Source organism: Magallana gigas, chromosome 10 (genome assembly GCF_963853765.1).
Source record: "Magallana gigas chromosome 10, xbMagGiga1.1, whole genome shotgun sequence".
In the NCBI taxonomy this organism is placed as follows: domain Eukaryota; kingdom Metazoa; phylum Mollusca; class Bivalvia; order Ostreida; family Ostreidae; genus Magallana; species Magallana gigas.
The window spans coordinates 21,153,367-21,165,915 of NC_088862.1; the positions used below are offsets into that span (position 1 = coordinate 21,153,367).

Below are 12,549 nucleotides of genomic sequence, written 5' to 3' on the forward strand. Positions count from 1 at the left end.
AGATGGGGCAACAAGAGGGCGCAAATGCCCATTTGGTTTAGTATTGAAACAGAATTTTGAATTTTTTGAGTCAATTGTATGAATTAAAATAGTGATGCACACTACTAGTTATTGTTTAATGTACATTTAGTATGATACGTACATGTAAATTAGTTTTTTTTCATAATTAATGATATTGAACAATTGATCAAAAAATCGGGACAAGCCCCGCTTCAGCGAATCAGTTCCTCCAGAAAATATTCCAGCTTTAGGAATATATATTTATTTTAATCCGAACTGATTATTTTTTGTTGATAATGATACAGCAAACTACATTGAAGCGTTTAATAGTAGCTTACTCCACAAAAGTTTCTACGTAATGTTTTGACTGACCTTTGTCCAATCAGATCGTAGCTGGGCGGAGTTTAGACCTTAACTTGAGAGAGAGAGAGAGAGAGAGAGAAAGTTAACTGGTTAATGGAGTAAATTATAGCCTAGATGAGGCAAGTGACAAATCAAGGTCTAGTATATCTTTTTTAATTTATGAAACTTTGAAGACAACGATGTCTATATATAGATAATGTGAGGAGGTAATGTCAAACATCGAAGACTACGAATATTTAAGAAACTGTTTTTATTACATGTGTTACCGTTAGTACTCTAATCAAAGTTTGCCGAATCTTCCTGGAATTAAACATAGGTTGTAAATTTACTTTGTATAAAACTTTCTTCATGGTTACTCAGTCTGAAACATTCTTTACCTTAGGACGAATTTGTCCGCCATTGTTTTACTTTTCCACTAAGCATCCACCTGCGTTGCCTTTCCTTTACACAACATCTAAATTCATCATGTTCATAAGTGATCATTCGTTCGCATTTCAAAATATTTAATGTCCATATTCTCGGACTCCATGCTAGGAAATTTAGTTGGTTAGCTACGTCATTCTTATCCATGTACATGTTGTCGACGGCGCGCGGCCAAAGAAATTTTCACAATAGTTCTTTAAAACGCTTTAAAGTTATACCAATATAGGATATATATGTAATTTTTATAAACAGACCTTAATTAATTTGTTTGCAAGTTTATAACTAATGATTATTCCTTCATTGGCACCACTTATAATTTACTCAATTCACTCTCTCTCTCTCTCTCTCTCTCTCTCTCTCTCTCTCTCTCTCTCTCTCTCTCTCTCTCTCACATTCAAATCACGAGCGGCAATGTCTTAACTCCGCCCAGCTACGTACTTACATTCTACCATAATATACAACATCCCTGTGAATGTTATTGTCATTTAAATTTTAGACCACCTGTTTTTAATTGACCCTTTCATTTTCGCAGTAAAAATCGTGCCTCTTGTTTATAGCCTACAGTAGGGACTTGTTATCAAATATAAAATCTCGAGGTTTATTGATTTTAAACTTTATCTCCATTAATTGATGGATAAAATATGTTCTAGAAATAAATGTGACAATAAAAAAAAGCAATAGTTTTTTCTGCTGTTGCAACATTTAACATGCTTAGTAGAGACCCCCCCCCCCCCAAGGGTTTTTTTTTTCCATCCGCGCCTGACCTAGTAATGGCATCAATAGTGAAACATAATATACTATTTTATGCAGAATGTTTCTTGAAAATGTCTTGATATACTTAGTTCTTATGCAAAACAGACACCCATTATTTTTTTTTTAAAACATGGTATTGCACACAACAAGCATCAAACATGGCTATGATTTTTTAAAGTAACCTAAAGGCTAATGTTTATATTTTCAACCACTCTACACGTGGTTCAACACGACCGATAACTCTATTCTGAATATCATCGTTTAATTTGAATAACCGCTAGGTGGTGAAAAAAAAAAACCCATATCTTGAAAGATTTTCATGTTTTAACATAAATCAAAGTAGGATATGAATGTGAAAAACGACCAGAACTTACGTATTTTGAGAATATTATCCGAACACATATACTTCCGCTCGAAATTTCAAAGGAACTGAACAAATATCGGTGAAGTCTCGTGAACTTTCATTCGAGAACCTCTGGATTTATTATATACTTAACAACGATAGAGAAAACATTCCGAACACATTCGCAGGGGTGCACAATAGGCAACAATTTGTAGCGGTGACAGGCCCCCCCCTTCCACCAGGATTACACTTATATATGGTGAACCTCCCGTTTACTTGAATACTAATTGTTGCTAATTATATGCCATATGATAAATATTAATCTTTCTTACGTAAAATATTAATATTGCTAGCTCACATTGTCTGCACCGTTTTGGAGAATGCAACTTTCAAACCTTAAATATGCCTGATGTCTAGACGTCAGGCCAATTGCGTCATGCAGGCAAAAAGCACGAGAGCTCACTTTCAGACCCCCCCCCCCCCCAAAAAAAAAAAATAATAATGGGAGTCAATTCTTCAAACCCATGCAGCCAATCGATCCTCTTGCCTCTCTAATGTCAAATATGAGAGGGGACTTGATGTAAAAGTTAGCTTTTTTCTAATCTTTTAAGAAAACCAGGATTGTATTATTTAGAGAGCTCTATCATTGACAACCATTCAAACATTAGTATATACATAACTTTACTAATACATAAATATATGTGTATTGTCACGGTGTGAAATTCAATCTTTCGGACTATTTTTAATTATTGTGTAAATTATGTTTTTCGGACCTTGTGTTAATTGTTACAAAAACTTTTCATATATTTCGACAACTGCTTTATAAACGTTATAAATTCCGCGCAGCATTAATCCCACCTGAGGCACAATCAGTGATGGACATCTAATCTTTTAATTGACTTCTGTTTATGTTTATTAACACTTAAGCTTCTTTCATCATATTAATCCTTTTATGTACATGCTGCTAAAATGTCCCGAGTCACTCAATAGCTGTTTGATAATTGATTTACTTACATCTGTACTTCTTATGTTAATCCTTCATTGTGTTGTTCCATTGTTCATTATATATTATTCTGAATTGTAAATTATAGTCAGTTGGAATCAGACCTTCGGTGCTGATGCATATCAAACTCACGTAAAAATATATTTCATGTAAAATCTATATTAAAGTCTGAAAACTAAAACGCGTGTTGGCGTGTTGGAGGTTTGATGAGGCTGGGTCCAACAACAAGAGAATAAGCTCACCGTTGGCCCAGTATTAGTACTGTACGGGAGAGAGCCCCCCGTAATAGTATTATTAGATACTGGTATATAGCTGAATAACCAAAACTTGCATGTACAATTTAGATTACAGTCTCATCGGAGAGATTAATTCTGCACACCTTTAAAGGGCTGTATATAAATAAATCACATAAACATAAAGCCATCTTGGGATTTTTGACGACTGGAGCGGATCCTTAAAGTTCAGAAAGGACCGAGGATTCAATTGGGTCTTCGTCGAACACACCATCATGCTCTTCTCTTTCCACCTGATAATGATGTCAGCATTGCATGTCAGTTTTGCATCACCAACTACTTTACATATCTATATATGTGTACACTGGTGATATGTACGTATCTGTGCGATAAACCGTATATGCATGGGAGTTTTTATATCGAAAGGATACCTGCGGACTTCTTCCTCATCGGTAGATTGTTCATTGAATTTCTCAGTTTAATTATTATGTGTTAACGTTACGCCGCCCGAATAATTTTGCCATTTTTTTAGAATAAATTTTATAGCAGCGATCTGTGTTTACCCCCCCCCCCCCCCACACTCCTTTATCGATCAAATTCACCGCCCCAATAAGAAATACATTTAGATGAACCTGCGTTATACGTACGCATTCAAACATTAATCTGTGCACGCTCAAGTTGATCAAGTTACATGATCAAAATTTAAAGAATATATATATAATTTTGTTGTGCGTGGATATAAAGACAGGTGCGCTTTCCTATCCATAGTCCCAGTATTCGTGTACACTATAAGAATTTTCCTTACATTGACGGACAAAATGATCCTTCGTAATACTTGTACAGGCCTTCGAAGGTGCGAGTATGTTGCATTTTTACCGAGTAGAAAATCTCAGGTCAGGTGGTAAATCTCAGGTGAGGTGGGGGGGGGGGGGGGGGGCGGAGGGCTTAACGCTGCTAATCTCTATACACAGGAAGGAAATTAATACACAGGAAATAAATAAATTGTCAGAACTGATCTTAATTGGAATAACCTATTGTTCTTAATGTCTGTATGACGCGATTTATACGGAAATGATTCAGCCAATCGAACAGTTGAACTGTACGTTCTACATCGAAGTATGTGTCGTCCAAATTTTCTCTAAACAGACGTGCGTAAAGCACAAGTGAATAAATGCAGTAAATTAATTCTGCCTAAAAAAATATAGCTCAGCACATTGTACTTAATTTCAAAAAAATATTGTAAAAGAAAACAATGCGATCCATAAGAATCTGGAATGAAAAGGCAGCCATGTTACGATGACGATGATCGAGTTGTTTACCAACTCGTGCACCAAGTTCCATAGCCTGTATTACCAGTAAATAAAGCTTTAGTAGCTCATACGTTTGTTTTGAAAAGAAAATTTAATATGTTTTGAAGTTGCTCATCTTTGGAAATTTATTAGGTCGCACAAATTAAAATATGGTTTAATTTCTATTACTAAATTAAAAGTCCCGATCGGAATAATTAAATTGGGTGTAATGTTTATTATATATAAAACAATTGAGCGTTCACTCCAGATGCACCTGTTTTAAACCACAAAAGACGATGGCGAGAAAAGCGTTGTAGTTGTAATAGGATAAAAAGCTTTATTTATTTTCCTTTTTTGATGTTTTTGTTTTGTTTTGTTTTGTTTTTTGGGGGTTTTTTTTTTGGTCAAGATTTCGGATGTTTGCCGGTTTGCCATTTGTCAACTCTTCATTTACTAGCAGCAAAAAACACGTACACCCCGCAAGGTACATGTATACTATTACACTTTGTATTTAAGTTACACATGCGTTTGAAATCAAGCTCGCCCCCCCCCCCCCCCTTTCCTCCAGAAACAACAACAAAAATTCAAATGACCTGGCATTGTTACAAAACTGGGATAGTCAGACATATCATACATTTTTGTTTAATCTCATAAAAAATCAGCTCCTGTCCCGGGAGGAAACGCCCTAAATTCAACTCGGCATCTATCGGTTAGTTTAGCAGTCAACTATGTAGCACAATGGATATATACATGTAACTTCTGACCCACAAGTCCCGTGTTTGGAATATAGCATGGACCTTTTTTTAACCATCAATCTTATTAAAATAATTATAAGACTTGTATAAAACCGCTTTTAATAAATTTTAAACAGTTGATATCCCCCCCCCCCCTAAAAAAATAAATGGGTAGACCTTTATCTGTCAATCAAACACATGATATAATTCCATTTTTATGTATCACCGGGAAAATTAAGGTATTTCTATCAAACCCAAAAAAAATCCGAAGCCTAGGTCCCGACTGATGAAAGTGGAATTAATGGGTTTTTGCCTCAGTGGTACAATGTGATATTGGTATACATATCTGAAGGTCTGTAACTTTCGGTCTTAAAATTCCGATCCTCCAACCGAATTGTTTTTAGACCGGATGCTACAGACCTGCAGCTTATACCGGTTTAACAAATAAAGGAGTTTAGACAAAATGCCTTTAATTACAGTGCATCAAAATTGCATTTCATATTGATAATCTCTATAAAATATAAAAATTTGGGTTTACATGCAAAACTTTTCCCACAGGTGAAGAGGATTCTTACCTTATTCAATAATCCCAACACGTCACTTTCCAGTGGCGTCGGAAGCAAATTGAAAGGGGGGGGGGGGGGGGGGGCTAGACCTATCATCAAAAATCTTGACAAGCAAAACGGAAAAAAAGGCAAATTCCCCAAAGCATGACATGTGTGTGTGTGGAGGGAGTGGGGGGGGGGGGGGGGGTACCGATACCTTCAATCTTCAATATCACTCTTAAATTTCCTTATTTTCATTTCAAATTCTAATAGATACTCCCCCAAAAAATTAGAAGGGGGGGGGACAATTTCGTGATACTTCATTTTTTTTTATATGTAAATTAAAGAAAAATGATGTTTGCTGCGAGAAAAGTTGGGGGAGGGGGGCTGGCCTGACCACCCCCCCCCCCCCCCCGACGTTTTCGACGCCTTAAATTTGCTTTCTTTAAGCTGCTTATCCTGGTATATTTGCCTGCTTTGGATCCCTGCTCCAGTCGTGTCACTAGATTTGAAGAGTATAAGTAAAAATACACGTTATTAAAATATGACGGGTTTTTTCCCTAAAAGGTCAGCTCAGTGTGGTAGAACATAAATAAAAAAATACGATATTCAAATCTTGTTAAAGTGGTGCCCACCGATGGTCTAGGTAAGAATCTCAATGAAAGCTCATGTTTTGTTTTGTTGTTGTTTTTTTAAATAGAAAAAATTCACAAGAAGATTTTGCATTGCAAGGGACTTCAAAAGTACCCGGATAAAAAACTTCGATTATTGTGAAAGGTGTTTTAAGTGTCTTTGAATGGCAAAAATGTATTCTTTATCTAATTATAGACAGGAAGGAGGTGAGGGGGGGGGGGGGGGTAAACACTCATTTGCTACAGTCAGACCGGTATGACACTTATCACACAATGTCATGGAATTGAAATCTGATTTTATGCGTATTTGCAGCTTACGGGATTGAAATCTATTAAAAGCATGTTAAGACTATAAACCTAAAAGTGATTGATTTCTTTTTTATGAAAGATCCAGTAAAAATTCATCTTTTTTAAGAATCTACATAGCACATAATACACGTACTTATTTTATGGTCCAAATTCAACTAGCGTTTTCCTTTTCAACAAATCTGTTTCCTGTGAATTTAATTTTTATTTAATATTCAATCTTCAGTCATGTACGTATGTTTCATGCATTCACATGTATGTACATATATATGCCGTTTAACATGCTTAAATCATAGTTCTGAAAATAAATGTATGCATGCATAAAAATCATTTAATATTCTCTCTCTCTCTCTCTCTCTCTCTCTCTCTCTCTCTCTCTCTCTCTCTCTCTCTCTCTCTCTCTCTCTCTCTCTCTGTGCCTGCAACCGGTGCTCGCAAATGCCTCTGAACATCTCCAGTTCTAGCTTCGTGACGTAACAGTAGGCTATACGTCAGTTTGAAGAAGTTTTGGAAGACTTGCACACTAAAATCGACACTTTAGTTGGCAGAAATATTCATGGGCGGATCCTGAAACTTCAAAACTTTGAATTAATATTTTGAAGAGAACTCTTTAGTTTCTGCCAGACCACTGACGCAGCATTTTACTTAGGTGATGGGAAATGTCTCCAGCTATATAAATTTAAAAAAAAAAGGAATATTAAAATGAAGAATTACAATGAGCCCATAATTCTATCACAACTCATAACAACGTACATCGCAGACTTCCATAGAAATCATTGTGGGTTTTTTTCCAATATAATTTTAATATCTGCATGTTACAAATATAAAATTAAAATGAATGAATATTACGATCACGCTAATGCATTATGTGATTCAACGTACTGCGTCAAGAATGCATTATATTAGAAACGTGGTATTTCAAGTAATGTCAGTAGATATTAAAATAATACTGATTATTATTGAATTTTTTTAAAAGAAATGATGAACTCAACAGGTTAAATACAGAGAGACGTTTATTCATGTCTACACACCACTGCTTATTTGTGTAGTTTGACTTAAGAAGAAACATGCATTCAAAACGTCCATCATTCCTATAATGTTAGAGATGCCTTTTATACATGTAGTATATGTAAAAAAAAAACCCGTACTGCTTGTACTGTAATCACATGCAGAAACTGAAATAATATGGTAATTAAAAAATCAAATTAATGAATACAACTTGAACAACACATATAAATACCTGTTCAAGATATATACGTTATTTATATACCGTACTGTTAGAGTACATGTACCTGTAAAATATGAGAAAATATACTTGTTACGTTAGTATTTCTACTTAAGTAATGTGTAAACACTTAGCATGTAAACCCCGCTGAAATTATATTTATTTTCATGTCGCCAGGGACTGATAAGATGTATTCAATTTTAAGTTCGTAGATATTTCAGGCTTAATTCATGATCCGCCGATCAATTTCAACTCTCAGTGCAAACAGAATATATGACGTCACGAACACGGAAGTGACGCGGATCGGTAAATCTTCTGTGGCAATGGATGCAGTGCTTGTTGGAACTTGTCATGTAAATAACGTCCAGCTTATAGCTATGATGTTTTATTGTAACTCGGAATTCGGTGAATTTCTTAACTGCCGCGACCGCAGTTTGGATTATGTACGTCTCGATCGTAGCCATCGCGTTTTAGCCAAGCATTGTCGCATACAAAGGCTACTTCACTTCGTTTCATTGTAGTTTAGATTTGAGGAGTGCAGTGTTGCTTTCAGTCAACATCTACGATGTTATAGTGGCGAATTTACAGCTTGTGGAGATGATTTACGTATTACAGATCAAATATTAATGTCTAAATTGAAAGGCAGCTGGATTTTACGCGAATGGGGGGGGGGGGGTTAGCTTTTCACTGAAAAACTAAGGGGGTTAGTTTTTCAGTGAAAAACTAACCCCCCCCCCCCTTTTCTACCGGAAGATGTTAGGAGATTTGTCGAAATCTGATTTATACAAATGAAAATTTATCAAATTAAGAACAAACAAACAATTACAAAACAAATAAATAGAATAAATTAAAACAAATAAATAAGATAAATACTGGTATATAAATTCAGAGCATAGCAAATCATGTATTTTTCTCCATTACCCCTGCCACTGCTAAAATCACACTATCTCATGGATTTATTTTTTTTTTTCATGTAACTAAGGCTATTAGGGCCAATTACAATATTCCATCAGGAAAAAGGTGAATTCCGAGGAAAATAATTATTCCGAAATAAAATAATACCTTGTTATAATGGATTATACTCATGTATCTAATGTTATTTATGAAACTTTCAATTGATGAAATATAAGTTTAGAATCATTTAACATAATGATATAATAAAAAATATGTGTGTGTATTAATTACTGGAGATGAATCTCCATTTAACAGCAATATCAATATTATTAACTCTACTTAAATGAACCCTTTTCAATTCATGATTTCATTAGTTAATATGTGCACGTGACACTTTTTGTAAATAGTAGTCAAACCAATAACATTGGTGTAAACTAGATGCTATCATAAGACAGTAATACATGTACTGGCACTCAAGTGCTGTTCCTACCTAAATTACTCTCATTGGTAACTGTGGATGTATAATATTTTTTGATCAGTCAGTCTGTTAATTAGTCCACTGCACAGAATTTTCCAAAACTTTACAGCAAAGTAGGACACAAAAGTGTAGGCGCATTTTACTAGAAAAATATTTATTATAGAATTTTTCTCTTGTCAGAAGACAATATGACATTGTGTGGTTAAAAAAAAATCTTGTCTAATTAACAGATAACTTTTTCATCCAAATCTCCACACATGTATAACCCCTTTATTCATAACATGTTTTCAGCTAAATTCACTTCAGCAGTTCTCAGAAGATTGAAAAAGTAATAATTTTTAAATGAATTTCCAAATCAAGTTTTTTGTGACAAAGGCATTATGTCCCTTTTATTCATTAACTGATACTTATATATATATATATATATCAAAAAATTGCCAGACATATCTTGACATCACATATACCAGGTATTTGTGGTTCTTTGTTATATTATATTTTTCCCATTGGAATTTCAAAATTATATAGACCTGAAGTTGCACAGTTAATATGCTAAAAAAGTAACACATATAAAAGATTGACTCATATTATGTTTCTGCAATTTATACATGCACATAAGATGCATAATATACCCTGTTTACCTGAAAGTTAAAAAAAAACCTTAGTAAACTGGTAAATGTTTATGGAAAAGGTATAAAAGTTTTAAGTTTTAGGAGAATGTCCTGTCTTACTACTTGTTTGTGTACTAAACAATATTTCATGACTATTCATGTATACATACTAAATATATTCAACAATGTACATACATAAACAAATGCAATATTGTGAAAATAAAAATGTACCGGTAATACAGTGTATACTGGTAGTTCATTTTTTAGCTCACCTGAGCTGAAAGCTCAAGTGAGCTATTCTGATCACTTTTTGTCCGTCGTCCGTCCGTCCGTCCGTCTGTCCGTCCGTCCGTCTGTCCGTCTGTCTGTCCGTCTGTAAACTTTTTACATTTTGAACTTCTTCTCTAAAACCGCTTATCCAATTTCAATCAAATTTGGCACAAAGCATCCTTGTGGGAGGGCGAATATAAATTGCAGAAATAAAAGTCCGATCTGTATTCAAAGCGGAGAAAACCTTGAAACTGTAGAAAAAGGGGGGTGCATTTTTAAAAATCTTCTTCTCAAGAACTACTGATTCCAATTCAACGTAGTTTAGCATAAATTATCCTTATTGGAAGGAAAATGTAAATTGCAAAAATTAAGGTCTAATTCTGTTTCAAATCTGAGTTATTACGAAAATAATAATAAAGGAAAGGCGTGTTTCAATCAGTTTAATAGCTTCGGATTCGGCATCCGGTAAAATGGGTAGACAAGACTTGGCCTGGGCAAAACAAAAGATTGGCAGTTACTAATCTGCCAATCTCATTAAAATTTCAGGATATTTGATGGACAAGTATATTTGTATTTGCTGTAAATATTGCTGCAAAATAATGCGTATTTGGCATTGACGATTGCCGATCTGCCCCGGCTTTTATTTTGCCACGGCCCGGGTTTGCGTACCCATTTTACCAAGACTCGTATTCCATACTTCTAAAACGAGGTTCTTTGTTTAAAGCAGCCATGACATTATACGAAAAAGGGTCGATCTGACTATGATGAATTTGCTTGTTGTGCAACAGTTCGCGAATGAAGGGAAATTTTTGAAACATGCAAAATATATTAGTGCCGATTTTGTGAAGTAAATTGAGGCTAAATATTTCAATGCGTTGACAGTTTTCACACATGACGTTAATTGGTGTTAGCTTGTTCTGATTTTCGTTTCGTTTTCATTATTTATGCTTTGTAACCTGGGAACTATCGTCTTTATTTCGTGATTTTTACGTATCAAATCAAACAGAGACTTCGGTAAATCAAACAGTTAACCGTTTACCTGCGCAAATTAAGCAAAATCTGATGTATCAAAAAAGTACTGAAATACAATTTATTCTATCGGTAATTCGGCATTATCTTTTGCGTAATGGTAGATTAATGCAATAGGTTTTGTTGAGATGCTAGGCATTTTCTCGAGTTTATTCAGTTTAAATAGAGTTTGATATCGCTGTTGGAAATATGTAGGTATCTATACATGTATATATATGATTCATTTCGAAAAAATAAATTGTGTTCTTTATTTGTTATAGTGCATGCATGTTTCTTGTGTTTAATTGTTTACAATTTCTATTTACTAACCATGTTTGAGTGTTAAGCTTCGAATTATAAGCAAGATACAGAGATTTGCTCACAATTCTATGTTTGTACACAGATCTTAAAAACTAAAGATTAAAAAAAAAAAAATTGTCAAAATTTATTAAGAAAATTTTCAAAGTCTGTTCTTCCAGAAACAAACTTTAACAACTTATTGTATTGTAAACTTAACCTTTTTTAGCTCACCTGAGCCAAAGGCTCAAGTGAGCTTTTCTGATCACAATTTCTCCGTTGTCTGTCGTCGTCGTTGTTGTCGTTGTTGTAAACTTTTCACATTTTCATCTTCTTCTCAAGAACCACTAAACAGATTTCAACTAAATTTGGCACAAAGCATCACTAGGTGAAGGGAATTCAAGTTTGTTCAAATGAAGTGCCACGCCCTCTTTAAAGGGGAGATAATTGAGAATTATTGAAAATTTGTTGGTATTTTTTAAAAATCTTCTTCTTAAAAACTATTCGGCCTGAAAGCTTAAACTTGTGTGGAGGCATCATGAGGTAGTGTAGATTCAAGTTTGATCAAATCATGGTCCCCGGGGGTAGGGTGGGGCCACAATAGGGGGTCATGTTTTACATAGGAATATATAGAGAAAATCTTTAAAAATTTTCATCTCAAAAACTATTAGGCCAGGAAAGCTCAAATTTGAGTGGAAGCATCCTCAGATAGTGTAGATTCAAGTTTGTTCAAATCATGGTCCCCGGGGGTAGGGTGGGGCCACAATTGGGGGATCAGGTTTTATATAGGAATATATAGAGGAAATCTTTTAAAAATCTTCTTCTCAAAACTATTTGGCCAAGAAAGCTCAAATTGGCATGTAACCATCCTTAGGAAGTGTAGATTCAAGTTTGTTCAAATCATTGTCCCTGGAGGTAGGGCGGGGTCACAATGGGGGATAAATTTTTATAGATAGAGAAAATCTTTAAAAGTCTTCTTCTCAAAACTATTAGGCCAGGAAAGCCCAAATTTGAGTGGAAGCATCCCCAGATCATATAGATTCAAGTTTGTTTAAATAATAGTCCAGTGGTATGGTGAGGCCACAATGGGGGATGAATTTTTACTTAGGAATTTATAGAGAAAATCTTTAAAAATCTTCTTTTTA

The 12,549-nt window shown here is 34.6% G+C and overlaps 1 protein-coding gene across 1 annotated transcript in view; it reads left to right on the plus strand.

Moving 5' to 3' along the window:
* Nucleotides 1-12,549, plus strand: part of LOC105324376 (alpha-1,3-mannosyl-glycoprotein 4-beta-N-acetylglucosaminyltransferase C) — a 139,142-nt gene that overhangs the window by 37,111 nt on the left and 89,482 nt on the right. The window lies entirely within an intron of this gene.